This window comes from Netta rufina (genome assembly GCF_964035555.1).
Source record: "Netta rufina genome assembly, chromosome: 9".
Classification (NCBI taxonomy): Eukaryota; Metazoa; Chordata; class Aves; order Anseriformes; family Anatidae; genus Netta; species Netta rufina.
In genome coordinates, this window is record NC_140132.1 from 23,905,554 (window position 1) to 23,929,469 (window position 23,916).

The following is a 23,916-nucleotide window of genomic DNA, read 5'->3' on the forward strand; positions in this document are numbered from 1 at the left end:
GTGCCAAGCCCAAAGGCAATCTGCTGGAAAAGATGTGATGAAACCAGAAGGGATCAATACCAAAAAGTTTTCACAAACTCAATCTGGCAAGGTTAGCGTGGATAATATTGATAGATAAAGATCTAACTCTATCACACATGACAACAGGATGAAAATAAGAGTGCGCAGTGATGTGCTACTTAAAGTTGTACCGTTGTGGACTTGGAAAAATGTACAGGAAACTGTTGTATTTTCCCTAATAACAATAACATCAATAAAGATTAAAATGTACTACGGGTAGTACTGATTTTAAGGATAAACTATAAAATTATGAAATAGCTACTGTACTTTTAAAATGCATTTAAGTAACTCCAAGAATTAATTCAATCTGCTTTATGAGCTGTGAATTGAATAGCAAATAAAGATGAATTACATAAACACACAGATTTTTTTGTTGGTATAATGGAAATCAAGTTTCTCAGATATCCTTTGAAGTCCCTATTAAATCCGTACATCTTCCCTTACTTGCGGGATTTCTATACAAGAATTAGTTTTTAATACAGAGAGACTGAGGGCTTTATTGTGTTAGTCACTATAATAATGTTGCCCTGCCATGTTCACATCGGGGATATAAAAATCAAATCATCGTGAACAGGAAAGGGTGAGGAGAAACAGCCCTGAGGATGCAGTTTCCTTAATCTCTCTTCCTCTTTTTACAAGTCTATATAAGATAGTATTTCTGATTGATTTCCACCAATATTAGCGAGTTATGGTTTTATTTGTTTTTAATGTCATATTTCAATGATATAGGAGAGCAAGAAGGAAATTAGAGAAAGCTAATGATCACCACTACCTTTTCTTGATAGCACTGAGAAATTGCTCATCTGGCACAAACCTGTGCCTGCAGTCATCTGCACCTCCAAGGAGACCCTGTTAAGTCTCTGAAACCTACCCACAGTTTGCAGAAATAGGATATATATATATTTATTGAAGGCAAATGAATGGTCCATAGTGCTTCCATTTGTTTATTTACCATTTCTTTGATAATGTCATAGATTTAAGTTCCTTTTACTCAGTGAAGAAAGAAATCCCTATGATAATATTCTGGCAGAAACATCACAGCAACTTGAAGAATACAGCACAAAAGACATGTGCCACACAATCTGTGGGTACTAGTACAATACATCCAGGCAGCAGAGCTGGCAAAGGTATGACTGCTGAAACATCTTGCACCAGCAGGTGGGCTGTGCAAACCCTTGCAGTGCATTGCTGTGATGCCAAACAACACACACGACCACATGGGTGTCTGTCTCGGGGGTCTGACAGCTTTCAGAAATGAAGCAGCTTTCCCCAAGGCTGGTTAAGGTTAAAGTTGTTCTACAAGTTTTGCAAAAATGAAATAGGAGAGGGTAAGGCTGTCTTTTTCAAAGCCCTTGGAGACTGAGGATGAAAAGTTAAAGGGTGGTTGCTGGAGAGAATTAAGGACACTCTGTATGTGTGCAAGTACAAAGTACTCAGCCAGCAGATCACCTGCCTTCCATCCCTTGCAATAACGCTGTGGGACACCGTGATTTGCCAGCACGCAGATTGTGTGAAAGGGAGAATCTAGCCTCCCAGATCAAGGGTAACTTCGTGCTATGCACATATATTCATACAGGCAAGTCCTGGTTTCTCATATCAGAAAGAGTTCAGGAAAATACTAGCAAAGGTTGTGCATCAACTTAGAATTTATTTACTTATTTATTTTCATGACTGTGATCAGATCTTAACTTTAAAATGCTGTAATCTCTTTTAAAACACACATAGGGAAAGCATTTCATGGGTAACTGTAATGTAGTGTACCCACAGCTGCCAAGCTGAAGCAGGACAAAACAGTTACGAAAATAGTGTTCCCAGATTTTAAGAGGATATTGAAAAACAGAATGAAGGAAAGCAGATTAACCTCTGTAGGGAGAACTTGACGGCGTCCATCCTGCCTGATTTTGGTATTTGTCTGAACATTTTACAGACTTTCTCACATTTTGTGTGGATGTGTGCTTAAACAGATTCAGCAAATGTTCACTAATAAGAAGATGCATTTCCACTCCATAAGCTTCAGAAGATGAAAAATTTTCAAGAAACCTTAATGTCATCACCCTTTCTGATAAGCCACAAAGACAGACGTGTTTTCAGATGCCTTGGATTCATACTGTATAAATCAGCACCCGAGAGAGGAACGGCGACAGCGCCTGAGGAAGCTCTGCCTGCGGCTCCCAGAAACCAGGCTGAGCGAGGACGCCTTGCTCTGAGCACCTGAACAGCAGCAGCAGCAACCTGGGGCTCAGATTATGTATTTGTTGGTGTGTATCTGACCGGTGTAAGAATGTGATTTCATGCAAATATTTTGGTGGAGATTAGTTGATAGCAAAACAGAATTGGAATGCTAATGACTTTTGGCAGCACATACAGAGGATGAAAACTCATTCAATCCAAGGCAAAGTGTCAGCTTTAATAAAGTAATGTCATGCTATGCCTCCCCCATAGCTGGCCTATACTGACATGAAAAATTGTAATGGTGGAAATGCAGAACTTTGGAGATATAAATAACTTGAGACTATGTTATAAAATTTCCAACTGGGGCGGAGGAAAACTGTAAACATACATTAAGTGACTGCAGTGAAGGATATTATTGCCACCTATTGACAGCAGAACCTTCTGAAATAATACAGCCTCTTTGCTGCTATTGAATTGAAATTCCTCCCTGGTAGAGCTTTACAACAGGCGGTTCCTGCTGCATTTGTATGGTGGGGGATACAGGCATTTTGAATACCATAAAGATCTGGATTTAATGAGCACAATACTATTGAGGAAGTTACAAACAAACAAAAACACCCAATCCACGAACAAAACCAAGCCCTTAGGGGAGTAGCCTAGCAGCAATTCCACACCCTGTGAAACAGGGACTGGCACTCATGGGGCACTGTGGGTGGTGCCATCAATGCTGGGAGGGATGGAAGAGGCACAGAGGAAGGGGACTGTCACATATCCACGTGGCCACAGAGCACACGTTGTCATCTGCTTGCAAGAGTAAGTGTATTTCTACCCTGGGGCTTATCTGCAATGTCTCAGAGCCCCCCGCTGCCCTCAGCTGCACACTTCCCCTTCCTCTAAGGCTCCTCAGCTGGAGACACCTCAATAGCTTCCTAAAGCTTCCTTGCAGCATTTATTAGAAAACAAATGTAAATTCGAACTGCATCAAAAGTAAGCAGTGTTCAGCCATACAAAACTTAAAAGCTGGACAATTGCTTAGCCAGAATTGCCAGGTCTGTAATTAGCCTAATTTCAGCAAGTACCTTCCACCATCTTGCCCTCTTTTTTGGTGTCCTATTAGCATTTGAAATATGAACCCCCTCCCACCTCTCTTGTCAGGCACTCAGTTATATTATTAGGTACTTCAGTGTGACTCATTCTTGACAGCCCACTGATTTCTGATCTAATTTGGGTCAGACAGTGCAGATGGAGACCAGCATCCTATTGAGTCCTCTGATTCAGTCACTGCTCAGTGGAAATCCAAGCCCAGAAACATCCATCTTTCACTGGTCCTCAACAATACACACTCTGAACCACATGCACCTAAAAGGTCCTCAATATCATTTCACAGCTCGGTAGAAAATAAAAACTCTATAGGTCAGAACAGTTTTATGCTGCAGAACAATTTTTGGAATACCTTTGTTTAGGTATTAAAAATATTATTCATGTATGGTTTATGTATTCAATTTCTAGAGCAGGGTGAAATGATTTTTGTTTTTGTAATCTGTACTATGGGAGTGAATTTGTGTTTGAGTCATGTTCTGTTTCCTTGGAAAAGGGCAGATTCATTATACATGGTTTTTTGAAGTCTCATCACTTTAAGAAAAAACTGAATATAAACAAGAAAAATTAGTTACAGTATCCAATAGAAAGAATAACCTGGTTTGAATAGTTAATAGTTGATATTTCCTTTTGGGAGTTCACAATGAATTTAGTTTATAGAAATTTTACTTAGACAATAATAAAGTCTCAGCTAAATTTAGGAAACTTTAAAAAGAACTGTTCAGAGATGTTTTTCTTCAAAATCAACATTAAAGCAATAATCAACTTTAACATAACAGAAAATACAGGACCTAACCCTTGTTGAAGACTTTTTTCTAATAAAAAAATTATCTTGTATAAAGCCTCTGTAGGGAGAACTTTTCAGAAATCATTTTGAGTTTATGCTCCTGGTTAATGGTCCCTGTTGCTAAAGAATTGCATTTGCAGAGTATGACTGTCTGCATCGATTGCTGACTGAGCAGTCATCCTTTTTTTCCTCTAGGAAAATTCTGTACTGTCCAGTACATCCATCACCAAATCACTCCCAAGCCCTTAGATCAGGAAATGGAGTTTCTCTGAAACCCAAGTTGCTTCTCATTTCCTTTCATTGTTTCAAGTCCTGTAACCATTCTGTCTTTCTTTATACACTTCAGTTATTGAAAGCCTTCCCTGAAGCCCTGGTGCCAAGCACTCACCTGCAGGAGAAGCAGCACATACACCACTCGGAATTCCCTTGTTCTTCCTCTTCCATCACAAGATGCTGATGGTCTCATTGGCCTTCATGATGGCATTTCTACATGGGCTCACGTTTACCTCTCCCTGTGGGCCATTTCAGTTTCTTATTCCCAGGACAAGCTTCCCAGCCCATGGGAAGGCCACCTTCCTTTCCACAGGCGTAGTGCTGCATTCAGCAGTACTGCAATATGTGGTGTTTGAGCCCAGCTTACTAACCCACCCCACGATGTCCTCTTCCTTATACGTGACCCCAAAGAATATTCCTGTCTTCCTCAGTATAAATTCTTTATTACCTTGGTTTTGGTCCACATATTGTTGCAGCTCTGATGTTTTCAAAGTATCAAGCTCCTGGACTTCATTCTGGTTTTGCATAATATTTATTATCAGCTCAAGAGGACTTGGAGAACAAAGAAATAACTTTTCATTTCCTTAGCATACTCAGCATTATATGTCAATAAGCACTCTATAACTGAGTCTGAAGATGCAGCATATTTCATATTAGGACTTCTCTCCATCAGTCCTCTGAATTCAGTGGTACATCAGTAGAGTGATATTTCCACCCCATACCATCTGCCCCAAGGCCTCACATGGTGGCAGAAGTTGCATAAGCTTTTATTTTCCCCCCCCATCTTTCCCAACACAATTGTCCAAGGTGTAAAGAGATTGTTCCGGCCATTTGGGTGTGGGATCCTGCTGTTCACAGCAATTCTGACTCTTTTAGGCCACTGAGCACTGAAGATAATCTACCCCTAAGATAGGAAAGAATTAATGTCACTTTTATTATAAAATACTACTCTTCTTACTTTTCTCCCCTAATTGATTCATCTTAAATAGGTTCTCACTATTGATTTTATCATTCCAGCCATGCCATCCCTCCTGCTAGGTCTCAGTAACATGAAGTGGGTCTAATTTATACTTATAAATGAGTCATTCCAATTACCCTTCCTCATTATTCTCTCAACATAAGCTATTTGATTTCCCCACCCCCCTTCTCTGTTCCTTTGTTTGTTCATTTTACTTTCCACTAGCTTGATTTTATGCTAGAAATGAATGCTTATTTATTCCTTGTTTCTTTTATTCCCTTCTCCTCCGTGACTGTAATGGCCTCTGCAGGAGTCCTTCAGCTCCTGTCTCAGCGCAGGCAGAGGTCACCTCACCTGCCTGTTCCGCAGAGGGCTGCAATGTGCAGCTTTCTGACCCACTTCCCAGTGCTGAACCATGATGCTGAGGTGTCAGCTTAAATGGAGGGGTGGCCAGCTCTCCTGCCAGGAAAATTGGAGTTCCACTGTTCTGGAACATGTGGGAAACCAATGGGGAAGACATCCCACTGTCAGGGGGCGAGCTGTTGGGGCTTTTCCAGCCAACCTGCACAGGCAGGCATGTTTTTATTTCATCTTGCAATGAACATAAATTAGCTCGAATTTTCTATTATGCACCCACTTTCCACACTGTTTTGATTGTTCATAGTTGAACATTTTAAAGCATGTGCAACTTCATTGCCCATTTCCAGTGTATAACTATACTATCTGCACAAATAAATAACTCCACTACCACTCAGTCTTCAAGGCTACAAAATAAAATGACAACATTGATTTCAGCCAGCTATAAGATTTCTGAACAGAAAAAAAAAAACACAAAACAAATCTACACAATGAAGACATATTTAAATGCACAGTAACCATCCCAAGAACATCAGCACTAACCACTGCTAACACTCACCGAGCCTCCCGCTTGCCTGTAGCTCGATGCCTCAATTACACAATGCAGAGGAACAAAGCTTTGTGCATCCTTGTGTGTGTGTATCATGTTCAAAGGTGCCATTATTGTTAGACTGTGCAGAGAGATGAGTAATCACAGAAACAAATGAGCATCCTGACAACCCACCGGATGCATTGCAACACCATAACTGCTGCTGCAGTCTTGCAATAAGGAGGAATTAGCTCATTTAAGTTTCACGCTTCTCCTGACCTGGGTTCATACTAAGAGGAGAAAATAACTACTGAAGTAGTACCTGCTTTTGTATGATCTTCACACACTTGGTGACAGGCTTTCAGTCCACAGAGGGAATCATTTCCCTTCCAGAAACACCATACGAAGTGCTCATCTTATTATTTTTATGTTTTTAAAGGTTTTTAAACACTACCACACTATCAGCATCAGCAAACAAGCTTTTGTAGGCACTTTTTCAGGAAGGGGTCCTTAGACAAAAGCTTATGCGCTCCACATCAGATCACAAAGCAAACAGGGCATTTGCCAGAACATCTTAGCACAGGAGATCATTTCAATGTACGCTTAAGTGCTTGCTAGTTGTCAGCTTAGTTATTTCAAGTGATGTATCTACAAGTGGACAGCCATAACCAGGAGAGATGAGAAACTCTGGGACTGCATTAGGGACAAAGTGACCTGAGCTAAGGCTTGCTGATTGTTGCAGGAGTGCATTCGCTTATGAAGAACAAACAGGTCACTTCTGGAGTGATGGGCCACTTCAGGATGCAAACATTGTTGACAGGATAGGATCTGCACAGTCCAAATCTAATCTTGTTCAAGAAAACAGGCAAAGGAATTCAGTATACCTGAAGATTACCAGTTCAGAGGCACACCACTTTTTGCTGATTTAAGAGAAGTTAAGGCCTTGATTTGAAAATCAATTTAAAAGCACAGTTGCCTTTTTTTTTTTTTTTAACCTCTCCCCATGCAGCTCTCACACAATGGAATATTTCTTCCTATCAATACACAAAACTGCCAGTTCTGGATATCAACACTTAGTTTCTTCTTGGTATTAAAATAGCTTCCAATATTTTTGTGTTCCTAATATATTGATTTATATTTAATAGAAGCACATTTGTGCCTATAGTAGTAATGGACCCTTAAGAGTACGTACATTATTTTAATACTTGATTCAACACACCAGTGGGTACTGAAAAGCTCAGTTGTCATTTAAGATAGAAAAAGTATTCCAATATATAGCTCCTTACCTTCCCTACAGTAGCTTCCCACAGATGTAGAAAACCTGCTAACATCTCAAATCTACAATAACCAAGAAACACAGACAAAGAACTGTAGGAAGGAATCAGGTGGGTATATATATACAAAATCTGTTATGAAGTTGTTTGATTTTCATGGAAAACACTTGCTGTTAAAAAGCCTTCAAAAGCACTCAAAGGTATGTTATTTCCTAGCCAATATTTCTTCTTATAACAAAAAGAAAACAGAAGCAGTAATCTCCTAAGCAAGGAGCTCAGCTCCTGACATAAGCATCAGCTTGTTGCACGCTCAGGGCTGTTGAATTCTTTGGGGAGGGAGCACATGCTGGAGCACCTCCCTGATTTGACACTCATGGTTCTAAACAGAAGTAGGGCTCTGCAAAAGCACTGAGCACAAAGTTGTGTTTAACTGGAAAAATATTTATATGCTATTACTTCATAAAAAAAAATCAGCCTGCTTATTTAGAAGCCCAGAAATCAGTATTTACCAACAGAATGGTACTTTAAAAAAAAAAAAAATGCTACCTTCTCACTTTTGATAACATTTCTCTATAGACCTTTGTGATTTCCTGTTTCAATTTTATTAGCTATTATTATCACAGAATCACAGAATTTTCTAGGTTGGAAGAGACCTCAAGGTCATCGAGTCCAACCTCTGACCTAACGCTAACAGTCCCCACTAAACCATATCCCTAAGCTCTACATCTAAACGTCTTTTAAAGACCTCCAGGGATGGTGACTCCACCACTTCCCTGGGCAGCCTGTTCCAGTGCCTCACAACCCTTTCAGTGAAGAAGTTCTTCCTAACATCTAACCTAAAATTATATATATATATATATATACACACATACATACATATATATATACATACATATATATAATATATAATATAATATATATATATATTTTTTTTATTTTTATTTTTTTTTTTTACCAAATTCTACAATACAGAATTGAGTTTTTGGTTATCCTTATTTTTGTAATTCAGTTTTCAAAATATATCAAGTGGGATTTTCTACTTGTATGATTTAGGCAATTCCCCATGTGCCCCAAGATACCAGCTTTCATCACATACACGGTGAACAAGTGTTTGAAAACAAGGAAGGCTAGCGTCTTAGTGAATTTATTTGCTTTACTGCAATATATCTTGCTTTCAGATTAACTCAAATATGCACAAATCCAGCAATAAGTGAAAACAAGAAGGAAAATGAAAACAAGGAACAAAAAGAAGGGATGAGCAACCCAGGAAACTGAAACAAATGAAGCTGGAGTCATAGACGGAGTTACAAAAGCGTAGTAGCAAAACTTGCTAAAACTACAGTAAATAAGAACCATACTACTAAACTGGCCAAAAGAGAAAAACACTGGAGAAGAGAAAAAAAACTCAGTGATCAAGCAAGTTTGAGAAAGCCATGACATGACACCCAATTGGTAACTGCTCTAGCTTTCTTCATTTATTACATATAAGTTTCATTGACAGACTTTCATCCCTGGAAGTCTTTAATCATCCCTGGAAGTCTTTAAAAGATGTTTAGATGTAGAGCTTAGGGATATGGTTAGCGTTAGGTAGAGGTTGGACTCGATGATCTTGAGGTCTCTTCCAACCTAGAAATTCTGTGATTCTGTGGTCTCCAACTAAATGCTAAGTGAAATTTGAGTTCAGTGTGAATCAGAACTACAGATATCTAATGAAGAGAAGTGTGTAAAATTTGTATTCTTAGGTTAGTTAGGAGATACAGTATTTAATAATTTTGAAATAAGAACTCTGCAAGACTAAACTCTGGATCCACCTACTTTCCCAATTGCTCTGTATGTTTCAAAACATATGCATACCAGATCTGAAATGAAGAGCACCTAGAAGAAGTTTTGTTAAAGAGCAGTGCAGATGGTAACAGATGTGGACAAAAAGTAAACTGAAGTCACACACAGCAGATACCAAGCTTAAATCACACAGAAGTGTGAGCTGCAGCTTCTATGCAAGCCCACAACATATTAATTGGACTCTACGCATTCGCCTGAAAACTCTGCTGGTCAACAAAATCAAAGTGAATGGTGAAGTAATTGTACTGTTCATGTAGCAGGGGAGACTAATTAACTGACTTCGTTAATGGCTATAGTGTGCCACAGAACTTTTACAAATAGAATTGTACAGCTGATAACTACTAATAGCAGGTACTGAAGGTGACATTGACAGTCATCTATCTGCAATTGGGAAAGAAATATTGCCACATAAGCTGACATCATTTGATATTAGAAGTTCTGGCTTCTAAATGTCATATTTTAAATGTCATTATATTTGTAGAATGTAAAAATAAAATTTTAATGCTATTTTAGTCATATACCTCACACTGAACCTTAAAATAATGCCATGTTTTTATGAACACTTAATAGTATGAAAAAGTAATTATCTCTAGCCTTTCGGGCTTGGTATCCTTTAATAATGAACTGAGTCATTCTAGAAGTACCATACCCCAATTTTATAATGACTGTTTGCAGACTAGAGGAGAACGTACAGATGAGACATAGAAATATTCAACTACTCCAATATTCTGTGACAAGTAGGAGATTCAAACTAACTTCATCTATGAATTGCTTGGGTTGTATATACTGTTCATAGAACTTAATTTGACTAAAACATCCCCTTCGGAGTCCAGAATGGAGAGTAATGATTAGTTTATTTTTTTTTTTTTAAGGGGGGAGAGGGAAGATGAACCACAACACACACTCAGATTACTCAATAATAAAGGTGTAAGCAACCATATAACCTTGATTTCACACTCAACTTTAATTTCATGGTGTCAACACTTGTTAGGCTAAGTTATTAGTGATGGCTTAGCCTCCACTTAGTTTAAGCCAACTCTGCAGTCAGAGACATGTTACCCAGTGGGTGATTCAAACCACCCTGAATGTGCTGTCAGGAAGCCATTTTAATCATTTTATATATCCACTAATTTTAACCAGCATCCAGACAATTATTTTGCACTAAATATCTAATCTTACTAAACTAGGAAAAAGTAAAATCAAATCTCAGATCGTAGAAGCTGTAGGAATTCATACTTGGTCTTCAAAAGAAGAGTGGTCTAGACAAAAACCCATCATAGCACACTTTACTCTTTTTATTAGTTAAGAGGCACAATCTGCTGCTCCATATGGCCATTCCCCTCCCATTGTCTGTGCTCTACACACTTTACCAGGACTATGCCATAACGCCATTGTGACAAATTCAGCTTCCAACACATTCTTTGTGTGTGCTTCACTTTCAAATCTTCTGAACTTCATAGCTAAACTCTCCCTCAATTTTATCTACTTCTGGTGATTACTTTCCCTAGGAGCCATACTCCAAGCAGTCTTGTTTCAATGCTCAGTGAGACAGTTAAAAGCTAACCATACAAAAAGACCAAGTTTTCCAAGACTGCATTCATGAGATGCACTAAAGAAAGCAAGAGTGTTTTAGCATCATCTTTTAGCAATGATGAGAGGAAACAGGAGAATCTTCCATCAAGATAGCCCATTCATTGCTCCACATACTGTGCACCATGATGCTTTTTAGATAATTAGCTTACATTTTTCCTATTTTGTAATTTCCTGCAGGTGTGCTTCTTAGCAAGCCACTGCTCACAAAACCATCATCCTGATGTTTTGTTGTTACATGGATAGTGTACTGCCATACTCACATTCACAGATCCTACAGGATGATGTTCAAAACAGTATTTAAAACAGATAGCAACACAGACTTCAGATATGCAGCCCAAACAAGGTAACCTGTAAACGAAAAGCTATCTGGGGTAGTAATTAGAGAAAAAGAATGAATGGATGTGGCTTTTATAAAAAGACAAAGAGCCAATTGGTATTATCTTGCTCTGTTAGTACAGAGCCAGGATTCCGGTTGTTTGGCAATGAGCCATAATGGATGGTTTTAGTTCCTTTCTCTCTTTGATTGCCTTTAGACTTAAGACCCAATAGAGTAGCCTGAAATATGCTACTAGTGTCAGCAAAACAAATGTTTGCTCCAGCAGACTTGCACTCTGAATATCCTTAGCTGCTCTGTAAAGCAGAGACCCCACAACATGTGCTTTTGACATTAATTCCTACTCCTCTAGGAAACTCACTTATCACACTGAGCCTACCTGCTCCTATAAAACAACCTGCTCCCACTAACCCTGGAGTTCACCTGTGAATGCTCTTTTCTAATGCCATAAGCATCAGCAAGCATCTAAAAAGCATTCTTGTGTCAAGGTAAATATCTCATGCTGAAATTATGTATAATGCTAACAATAGCCTTTAGTGTAAAGGGAAATAACGTCTCAGTGTTTAAGATATTAAATGCATGTCATGTCAACTGAGCATGTTTCATACGATAGTAATTCTAAGCAAGAGTTTAACTTGGCTCAATTAAATGATAATACACAACTTAAAGAAAAGGAACCAGTCTTTTGTCTCTTGCTTCCCTTGGTCTGCAAAACAGCTTCTGCCACAGAAATCAATTCCAGTCTTCCAAGACTATATAATGGGCTTCAAAAAACAAGACTGTGCCAATTATTTATTCATCATAATTGAAGGCCCTAGAACCAAAGAAAACATTTTGCAGTTTCTTCCTATAGAATAGGAAATTACTTTCCTGAAGCTGCTACAAAGACCTGAATTAATTACCACTGAGATGCACATTACTGGATTAGTATTAACTTCCATTCTGCTCCCTGAGTTAATTGACTTTCTAACTAAGACTATGACCTTATTTCAGTTTGCATCTTAGAAAAAAATGCATTGTTAAAATGCAAACCAGTACTAGTCAGCCTTCTACTTCTGTGCTATACTGAACTCAATGATATCAAACCAAAATAAATAAATAAATAAATGCAGTGGGATGCTTGTATTTAGTTTTTTGTTTTTGTTTTTTTTTTAATATATTTTTTTTAAATATTAATAAAAGCTTTAGATAAAATAAAGACTTGTTAAAATAGTGTAACTAGTGATACACACCCTGATTTCCTTTAAGATACCACATGTATATCACAGTACATAGTATGAGTGATTATATGATGAACTACAGTGAAGAAAGATGGATTATCATCAATAACCCCACAAAAGCACTGCACAGACACAGGAAGTCACCAGCTTGCTTGATCAAGTGTACTTTACAAACTGTTTTGAGTTGTTGGATACAGAGAAACAAAGGGAATGCCACACTGCAGTAAGTCTTTTTGCCTACCTACCCCAGCACAGACAGTGAAGCTTTTGGCACATTTTCCCAGACGTGATGTGAACATGCACACCAGCACCGTACATACAAATAATAGTCAAACAGCTGGACTCTGTCTGATTTGACAGCTGACAGTGAGGTACAACAGCCAACCCCCCTCCCAAAGCTGCTGTTCAGTCTATGGGAGGTAAATGAGAGCACCACAGATGAAGGGATGAAGCTCTGCCACTGTTGCATTAAACATCATCATGCACTAGTTCTCCAGTGCACCACAAGAAGGGGAAAGCTCTGGAAGCCCTCATTTATGAAGTTCATACTTTTTCCCCACAGTAGCTTCAGGACCACCCCCTCAAATATATACAATCAACCACACAACCCTACTCTGCATTTTACTAATATTTTACTCTATAGTTTTTAGCTTCCCAAACCAGAAGGTTGCTACAGCTTCCTTCAGAGAACTGTTCCACAACGCAGTAAGTTTCACTGCCAGGGACTTTCTTCATGCTATAAAACTTACATTCTTCTTCCTTTTTTATTTTTTTTTTCCAGACTATTACCTCTCATAATACCTCAAGTGAGACAGTAAATAATCCTGTGTTCTCCTTGACACTCTACATTTATTGGAAGACTGCTATCTTGTCCTAGCCTCTATGGTCACCAACTAAGCACCTCTGGCTTACAGTCCATTTTTACCATCCAGCTTCCTAATGCTGCTTGGAAATTTCAAGCTTAAAAGTATAAACACAGCAAAAAAAGAAAAAAAAAAAAAAGTATATACAACAGCAGCTTTTAAAACACAGTTTGGTTTTGCCATGCACAAAGGGAGGGCTTTTAGTTGGTTCCTCCCTGTTGATATATTGGTTTATTCTAACAGAGCAGAGCATAATTATAAAATAATGAGTACTGACAATTACTGGCTTTAAAGATCAGACTTGTCAAAATAGAAGCAGGAACAATCATGTGCTCTTTGGCAGACACATACCTGCTCAGAAGCATCCATAGCTCTCCGCTATAATTCTTTACAACCTGCCTTTTTCCTGAGGCCACAGCTCAGCAGGCCTTGAGACCTAATTTTCCCCAACACCCACCTGGAGTTGTCAACCTGCTTCCTGTGGCACTGGCCCACTCCTCTCCCCCCTTGAAACACTTTGGGTAGAAGATTTTGAAGGATCTCAGTGCTTCTGAACACCATCATCCTCCCCCAACCAGAGCCTGCCACCCTCAACAGGAGGCATTAGCAGGAGTTCCAGGCATCTACTTAAAGTAAAAGAACAAAAACCATTCATTTGAGATGTACCCATGTAGGTGGCCTTGGGGTTTTACTGTGCTCAGCTTGATTGTCATTTTGTGTGATTAAATTAGTTGATGTTACCCATACAGTATTACAAGAGCTTCTATATTTTAAATGGACTAGGACTTAACAGATGTGCTCATTCTGCTTCCTTCCAGGCTCTGAAGCCATACCCTGCACTTCTTCTACCAATCATACGCTCCTTAATTCCTCTCTTTAAGGGACCTTCTCAACAGGAACCCAAGCAAACACAAGTTGATTTAAGCATCTACACCTTACCTGGGGCTTGAATGTCTTCTCTTCCTTCTTGCACAATGCTTTTCAGCTACTCCACCCAGACAGCAGCAGCAGCAGCAGCAGCAGCAGCAGCAGCAGCAGCTAGTACCACCACCCCTATCTTACTCCTTCAGCTTCATAGCCTCTCACGCTGGGCTTTGCAGCTCCTTTTCAGGGCCAGTCTGCAAGTGTGGCCAGGCCAGCCCTCCCCTCCCTCCCCTCCCTCCCCCCCTCCGCCCATCCTCTGCAGCTGGGCTGATGTCCCACCTGAGTCCTGCTCCCCCAAGGAGCTCCTGCCACCAACACACCCGTTCCTTCTTAAGTAAGGATGATATGAGTATGCTGCCCCCACTATTAGATGTGCTAGGCTGAAAATTAAGTGAGTTGCTCTTCAGCCTTAAATATTTAACCAAATTGTTTTTAATATTACATTAGGTTATTATTTTTATGATGAGTGAAAGGGATTTTTTCCTTTGTGAGTGTCTCACAAAACTCTTATTGGAATATCCCAGCTGTGGAAATTATTCCAACAACTTTATACTCCACAAAAGCGTGGGTTTTGTATTGCTCTTTTAAATCTCTTCCAAAAGCATACCCAGGAAAGGCCCCAGGCTGCCACAACCCCTCCAAGTCCAGACTCAGTCCTAAGCAGAACTCTTGTCATCAAGGACTTAGTACTCAAGACAGGAAGCAAGTATTCAGATGTTATAAACTACCTGTCCCTGAAAATTACAGTGAGTTTAAGAATTTTAACGCTAATGTCAATGATATATCTTGCTGCATAATCCTAGTTGCAGGCACAGCATCTTCTTAAGTTGCAAATGGGGTTTGCAACATAAAGGTTTTTCATTCCCTCCTCTTAAAAAAACTGTCATGTCATTTGTAGCTAAAATCATTCTTCATTTTCTTCCTCTCCCAGTCTCCAGTAGCTTTTATCCAATACTCTTTCCAGCATCCATCTTGCACTTTTAGTGAGAAATCTTCTGAGAAATATGTGTGGTTCTGTCATGGGACAGAAACAGGTGGACAGGCCACACAACCTTTTGAGCCTTTCTAGTTGTGTTACTCTGATAGTAAAGTCTTCGGTCTGATTCCTGACCCAAAGAAAAAAGTCATTTTGTCCCTGTCAAAATGTCAGGTGTGCCATGAAGGACAGGCAGTGAACTGTGGCCCCTGTCTTGCATATTTGAGGTCTCTTTCCAGGCTTTTTCTCCATGGCTTACAGGCGGGATCGCCTACCTCCACAGTTTAATTCTGCATAGCAATGCTGCGTAACAGTGTACGAAGCAATGTCGCACCTCTTCTGCCTCCCCCGTTTCTTTCAAGCATGCACAAAACAGCTGTCTTTAAAATTCCTTGAAGTATTGTGTAATCTTAGCAATAGCAGAGAGCACTTGGGAGCTCAGTGCATTACAAAGTCTAATAACAGTAACAATAACAACAATAATAACAGTAAGGCAGTGAAAGCTCAAGGATGCTGCGACTTTCAGCAAGCTGTAGTATTATTTTGAAACAGTCTACTGCAATGTTGGGAAACCTCGCTCACCAGACAGCTACAGATTCAAAGATGTCTTAGGGGGCAGGTAACAAAAAGGAGGGCCTTTTATTCCCAGATTGTGCGCGTGAATCCGGCTTGTGTTGACTGCAATAAAGGTGTTTACAAGCTGAAGACTCTTCAGTACACTAAACCAAGATTTGCACCTTTTCACAAATCTGGGTTTAGCTCATTAGACTTTCTATGCATTTGCTATGATCTCACCTTGAGAGCCGTAAGCAGGTCAAATAAAGAGAGAGCTGAGGGAGAGTCTCCTTCAGTTCGAGTGCTGCCACTGACACCTGTAGCACTGGGAACTGCAGTGACTCAGTGAGAGAGCTCAGCTTTGCACTTCCTTCCTCTTCTTCACCTTCAGGTTGTGGCCAGGATATGGTTTTGTGTCAGAATAACTTGGAAGCTGCTGATGTACGCTTTGGACATGACAGCATGACAGCAGATGGGACATACAGTCAAGGACTTCATCTCTAAACATTGACAAAAAAAGTCATATGTGATAAATGACAGAAGTTGAGACGAAAAATGCCTTGGCTTTTAAAGCCCATGAAATTAATATGCTTTTAATGGGAAGCTAACCCTGAAATATCATGCACGGCTCCAGAAATCTCTCTCCATCGTCAATATTCACTACACGGATATCTCCTGGGACAGGTAGAAGCTGACAATTTAATAAATGAAGATGGAAGCAGAATAAGCTAATGTCTTAATCAACTCTACTTTCGGAAACAAAGGAGATATGTAAAGTTCCTTCTTTATTCACCCTTTCCTCAACACTAGTTGATCATATCTGGTCATAGGAATGAAGGATATCTTCACCTTTCTGGCAGCCTCTCCTGTTTACAGCATTTTGTTTTTTTCTACAGAGCATGTTTCCAGGGAGAGGAAAAAAAAAAAAAAAAAAAAAAAAAAAAGCAGCGTTTCACAGCTCTTCATAAAATTGTCGCCAACCCAAATGTATGAATGTCATTCTCTCTAGTAAGCCCTTTCTCAAATAAACAGTCCTCAGCACGCCTGCAACTAGCAAGTTCAGCTACAGCAAGAGCTCTAAGCAGCAGCCGCTTCCCTAATTGCTTTCTACTCCACCAGCAATCAGCATGGCTGCTGCAGACTGGTGGGCACCGAACAATGTATGGGCAGGAATTTAAAATGCTGCCTTCCAAAGCATGCTCTGCTTCAAGCTGGTACTTGAATTCCTGACATTCTCTAATCATCGTAAATTCATAAAGCTTTGAGGGTGCAGGAAAACATGTGCCAGCCTGGGAGCCCACACGAAGCCTTGCTGGAAAGATGAATGATTCACTTGAAAGAAGATCCTGAAGCACAGATCAAATTTTAATAAGTCTTTGACTCTCTTTTCTAAATGTCATCTCCTAATGACACTCTGGAAAGATGCCGTCTCTCCTATCAGATTCCGTCTTGAAAACGCTCAAATGCTAAACTCATGGTAGCTGATAAGTTATCAAACAACTTTGCTTACTAGACCTTAAACTGCAAGGAAAGAATGTTTTGTGGTTTGTCTTTAGGTTGTGATGTTGTTTGGATGTGCAGTACCTGCTTCTGTGTTCAACTGCTAACTGAAACATTTCCCTGTCTTTGCAGTCAGGTGAGAAACTGAAACTGTTACTGATTTGAATCTGAATTCCCCTGAAAATAAGGCCAGCTATTCAGCAAAGTCCTGCACTCCTCAAACTCAAAATCTCACCTTAGACATTGTTTTTTCACACAACAGGCCAGTGCTCAAGGAGAGGCAGGGCAGTAGAGCTGGCAGTGGTGAATCCGGGGCAGGAGGCTCTGTGCCATGCCAAGCACCTCTGCAGACAGAGCAACCCCAGTGCCTGTGATTTACTGTGAGTGAAGCATTCTGGCTGCATCTGGATTTCTTTCAATACAAATACAAGTGCACACACATCAAACCAAGCATAAATTATGAACTGGAAATGGTGAGGTTTATTTTTTAATGGCCAGAAAGAGCCAACCTGCAATAGATGCCTGCACCCTGTGGAAGGTGACTTTGGGGAACCATCTGAGTTAATAAAGAAATGGCTGCATGAGGATGTCACTATTTGCAAAGGGTAATGGCAGCAAAAGTCTTTCTCTGCCAGTCTAAATCACATCTCAGCCTGAAGCAAGTATGAGCTGCAGGGTTTTCTATGGCTGTTGCTGTTAGTCAAGGATATATATGCAGTGAGCATATACCCTTGGCTGGAAATCACAGAGCTCCTGTGACAAGGAAACAAGGCTCTTGCCAGCTTATTGCCCAGGGCTACCCCTGGCATGTGATATAGCATTACTGGTGCAGGCAAATGTAAATAAGAAGATACTAAAGCAAACTTTGTTTACTGATGCAAACTGCCAAGCATAATATAAGTTTTCAGGGTGAATGCATGCCCCATCATAGAAACTGACAAGACTTTTTTTTTATATATATGTTTTTTTTTCTCTTCATTTTGGGCCCAAGAATTTAATGGGCTTTGTGCTGAGCAGCACCTACTCATGACTTTTTTTTAGTCTCTGGGAAACCCCGTAATATGCCCAGAGAACACTGTAATTCTAATCAATGTAATGTACCTTTGTTCATTACTCACAGACACATTTTATTTCAAAATCCTAGGCAACTTTTCATCCCACAACATGTTGATAGAAAATTCTCCTTAGTTATGGGCTGATCTTTCCTGTAGCAAATGGGACAATAAACCTACCTATTTCTGCTCTGACAATTTCTGTGTTGAATCTTATGGGTTGTGTGGGTATTTTTGCTTTACAGTGATGCACAATGTGGATGAACACAGAAGAACTTACAAACTTTTGCCACATGTACTGAGTTCACCCAAGATTAACCTTAGTGCAGGAGGAGTTTATCGCTATCATAGGAAGTACAGGCAATGCCATGGTAACAAGAATCTAGCAAAGGATAACTGGGGATGTTGATAGACATCATTGTGCACGTGATTTAGTTCTAAGACCATTTCATCTATACTTTCATATCTGTTATGTTTTCAGGCCTTCTTTGTAGTGAATTATAATTTTGGAAACTCTAGTTTTAAAGTGATCATGAGATACTTGTGACCGGGAGTCACACTGGGTGATTGAAAACAATCCCACGCAGGTTAATAAAATGTTTAAATTTAAAATTAATATTGGTAGCAAGAAGTGCCGTACTATCTGCTCTGCACTTTTTTGACAAAAATAAATAAATAAATAAATAAAATCATGTGAATTTTGAAACAATTATTTTCTGTTGTAGCATTACTATTGAAAATTTGAGATGTGTTCTTTGGGGTTTCAGCTCTTCAGTTTTGTATATAAATTTAGTAATAAGGTTGTACAAACTGAGTAATAAAGTTGACCGAGATAACATATTTGATGTACAAACACTTTCTAACAAAATATCAGTAACATTTTCCCTGATGTATTATTGTATTATTAATGTATATTTTCTCATACCTAATGAATCCTTCCTGAATTATCTTTTTTGCTTTTTATTGTTGTTGTTTGTTTGTTTTTGTTTGTTTGTTTAGAGCTCAACATGGTATCTAGGAGAGTTTGTATCAACTAAAATGGCACTTACTATGTAGGTAACATTTATAAAATTCTGTATGTAATTTTTATCATGTTGTTCACAGTATGTTGGTAAGAGTTAATTCAGTTCAATTAAAAGCCAAAACAGAAATAGCTAATAAAGCATTGACAGTAGAATATATGAGTTTCTTTCTATAAAGAAAAAGCTGAACGAGGAACCAAATATCTAAAAATAGGTTTAAATTTTTGAATGGTATTGAATTATTGAATTGCGTTCTAGTGGTGTAGACTAAATAATGGATTCACTAGATTCAGCCCTAAAGGATTTACCAGAAGATCAGATAAATATAGTTAGGGACGTGAGTGAAAATATAAAAATGTCATCAAGAACTTTCAAATAAAATCTTGTTTTTAAAAGCAGACTAACTGGAGACAAGCTGAAAGAAAGAGATGGATATTGGCTGCTTAATTAGATAAAGCCAGTACCTTAATTTTAATGAACTTTCAGGAAATACAAGTGGCATTAAAGACCACAGCAATTTGCATCAACAAGTTCCTAATGGGTCTGATAGATAATATTGCCTTTAGCTAGAAAACATCTACAATAAGAGCTACTTAGCATTCCCCTTGTATAGAAACACATTCCAAACATTTCTGGCCAATTTATTTTAAATACTTTGTCTTTGTTTTGAAAATCTTCACACTTACACTGCAGAATGGGCAGGATTAATCAGTGCTGATAAGCCTAATTGAGGGCAGTTAGAGATGTGAACGTGAATATATAGAAAGCTGCCTTTTAATGATCCCTTTGTAATTATCAACGGAGAGTTCCCATTACTTCTTGGCAAACTGAAACAAATCAAAGACTCTGCTTATTAACAACCTGTGCAGAAACCAAAGGTGTAAGCTGCTACCAGATCTTATGGAGCAAAAGCTTAGCAATGAGAGGAAAATGCAGACCTTTGGAAATTTTGGAACAATATAAAAATGTATTTCAAAGCTATTAATAATTTTTCAAGCAAGATCAGGAAAGATTTATAAGTTGGTGAGTTTATTGCAAAGGCACACCTTTCCTGGACTTCAGCTGTAGAGGAAGAAAAATGAGTTTTGTTTCTACTGGTTAAACTCGTCAGAACAAGCTGTATACTTCTGAACCTGCAAAATCTGCTGCAAGCTTCCTTAACTCATCATTTGGCCAGATGTCTATTAGCGGCTAGACTGCAGATGGCAGCAAGGGGGGAGGGGGAGTGACAGTCATTTGCCATCTTCCCAGATGTTGGGAACAGGAGAGGACATTCCAGAGGACAAGAAGACATTCCCAATGGCCAATTCTCTCTTTCGCCTTCTGTCACAGCTGGTGCTACAGGTGTGCCTGGACCATGGGCATTCCTAAAGGCGTCACAGCAATTTTCACTCAGCTATTAGGGAATTAGTTGGAAACTACAATTTGCTGTCATATTAAAGGTGGCCTGTGGAATCACTCTATGTCAAACAAGAGCTTTGGAACTGCATGTGGTCCCCACAGGCATGAAAGTAGACTGTGTAGATGGGGAATGGAAAGAGAAAATGAAGAAAAATCAGAAAGAGAACATAATGGCTAGCCATGAAGAGTCTGGGAAATAAAGTAACATGAGAGAATGAATAACTGTGAATGCTTGATGAATGTCAGCTGACACCGCACTTGATAAGTATCTTGAAGAAAATGCCTTCTGTATAACGTGCCATTATGCATTAATGCTACCACGCTTTATTAGCTGCCAGTTTGGGGTCATTTCCTTTTGAAATGCTGCTCAGGTGTTATTCCTGAGCCTGCATGGAAACTACCAGTGAGTGCTGCAGGGGCAGATGTGCCTCCTGAGCTCAGTTTTGGTGGATGCGCTGTGAGGTTCTCCACCCAGGTCCAAAAATGCTTTCATGTGACATCACTCACAGCTCATATAAGCTCAGAAAGCTTTCAGGTGTGAGTTAGAAAAGTTAACTTTAGAAAGTGACAGCTTGCCCTTTTTGTTATCACCCTAGACCTCATACACATATCTCTCAACAGCTTTTTATTATTATTATTATTGTTATTTACACGGGTACATTTGGAAATGTTCATCAGCTCAATTTTAGTCTTCTGAAATGACTTTGTTGCAATGCCTATAAATGGCTATTGCAGATAGCTATGCATCGTTTCAGGAATTAATTGCTTATTAAACTCTTGGTTTGGGGTGGAAATGTATGGAAGATTTCTGCAAAGGCTGATGTTTGTGATATTAGCTGACTGCTTACTGTTAGAAAATTGAGAGCAATTATTTCAAATTAGAATCCACTGAGCCAATTCTTGCATGTCCAGATACGCGCCAAGTAACAGCTCTTAAAGGTCCACAAAGTGCATTTAACCATCACCGTGTTGTCATGCCAGTACATAGAATGCACACAAGTTTCTACCTGTTCAAAGATACTCAAAAATATACTTTCTCTGAAAGGAGTATAAACAGCGTCTGTCATTTATCACTGCATGAAGCACATGAAGCAGGAGAAAAAAAAAAAAAAAAAAAAAAAAAAAAAAAGCATGCATTTATTGATAACATAAAGCTTTATTATGTTTTTAGGTACACGAATTGGAACTTGAAAAAAAAAAAAAAAAAAAAGGATTTAATTCAGAATTAAATCTTTGAAGAATTAAATCAGATTGAAGAATTAATGTAATTCTTGAGTCTTGGGCAAGGAATAAGATCCTGAACTGAAGGACTAGGTCTGCATGGAGAATACAACCCTGCAAACAACTTCCCAAAGAAGTACAGCCTGTTGTCTTGCTCCCCAGTGGTCAGGCACTGCTGCAGTTTCTCCCTTTGCTGCCAACACTAGCACACCTAGGTGCGAGCAGTAGTGGCTTTTGAGGACATGAAGGGCTTCTGCATCTCACAGCACAGTGTTTCCTTGGCAATGTCTCGGGACTTTCTCTCTAGAGCTTTTTTTTGATAAACAGCGATAAATAAATATAGTTTTGCATGTCAGTGAATTGGTGATGTATTTCAACACCTATATCACTTCTTATTAGACCTACTCATTCTCAGTGCTTGTTTATCCTGGTGGAAATCTAATAAAAGACTTTCTCATTCTTTTTAATATCTTCTGTAACAATTACTGTCTATCCGCCCTTGGTGATTATTTCGCATATTCTCATACATGGTCCAAATATTACCTTTCAGAGCTGGATATTTAGAGGCAGTTCAGGATATAAATTGTATAAGTAATGTAGCTCTTTTAATTGCATATTTTTCTGAATTTAGATTAAGCTAAATAATGGGATGTCAACCATTTCAAATTCAAATTAGAGTAACTTATTCCACCAACAAGTGAACTTTGTCTTCATAATCTAGCTCAGCAAGTAAGCATGATGTAACATAGAAAGTAGTAACTGAGAGTGCTTTAACTAATGAATACACCATAAGAAATGCAGCTCCATGTTTGACAGCTAGACCACTGAATTTTTATTTTTATTAATTGGGAGACCCTTACAATAACCTCTGTTAATCAGTGCCTAAGCAGCTCACAGCACACTGTCAAGAGAACCCTTACAAATAAGAATGCTGCACCCCCCTTTAAAGATATAAATGTAAAAGTGTGCTGTAGTCCAGTATTGGTTGAATTTTGCAGAATTAAAACCAGGCCACAACATTTTCAGTGCACAATGTGAATTTATAGAATTTCATAACAAGTTTCTGTTCCACATAGCAATGTTTCCTCCTTTCTCATAGTAAATTTTATAAAGGCAATTGTACCAAGAACAATTTGGGCTATTTGGAAAATCTCATTTTATGAAATACATGTAAAAAAGATGTGTCCCGTCCAATCCAATATTCATTTTGTAGAATTGCAGTCCCCCATTTCCTTTATCACTCTTTAACAGGCTGAGTTAAAGTCACTGGGAATCTGAGTGCTCCTGTCCTTGAGCAATTTTAATTGAAGATGCTCTGAAGGGGTGAACTGTGCTGACACGTACTCTGCATCGGGGTCCTCTCCGGTCACTGACAATTACAATTCCCTCTGAAATGTTCTGTAACACTCTCCATCCAAGCATGTTAAACCACTTTTCACATATCATATACTGACTAATTAATGAGGGCATCTTCAGAGATTTGTAAATATGATCTTCAGGTTATCGTTCAGGAAACTGAGGCACAGAGAAGTGAAACCCCTGCAGAGAGGACCCAGCTTGCCATCACACGATAATGAGGAAGGAGCTCAGGTGTCCAGCTCCCACCACAGCTGTGTGCATACAAGACAGCAACCTATTCCTCACCACAGCAACACATCATCAGCATCATTTTACTACTACTTCTTTTGTTTTCTTTCCTTAAAAAGGCTGTATTACGGAGGTTTGAATGTCATCATGATAAAAATTTGTTTAAACACTGTTGAATGTTTGACAAATCCACAAAACGAAGGAAATTCAGACTTAAGGCTGAAAATCCAGACTGACACTCCAGCCTTACCAATACTGCTACAAACCTCCTTGCTTTTGTGCTTGAAAGACAGACCTCTTATTTTAGTAAATGCTGTT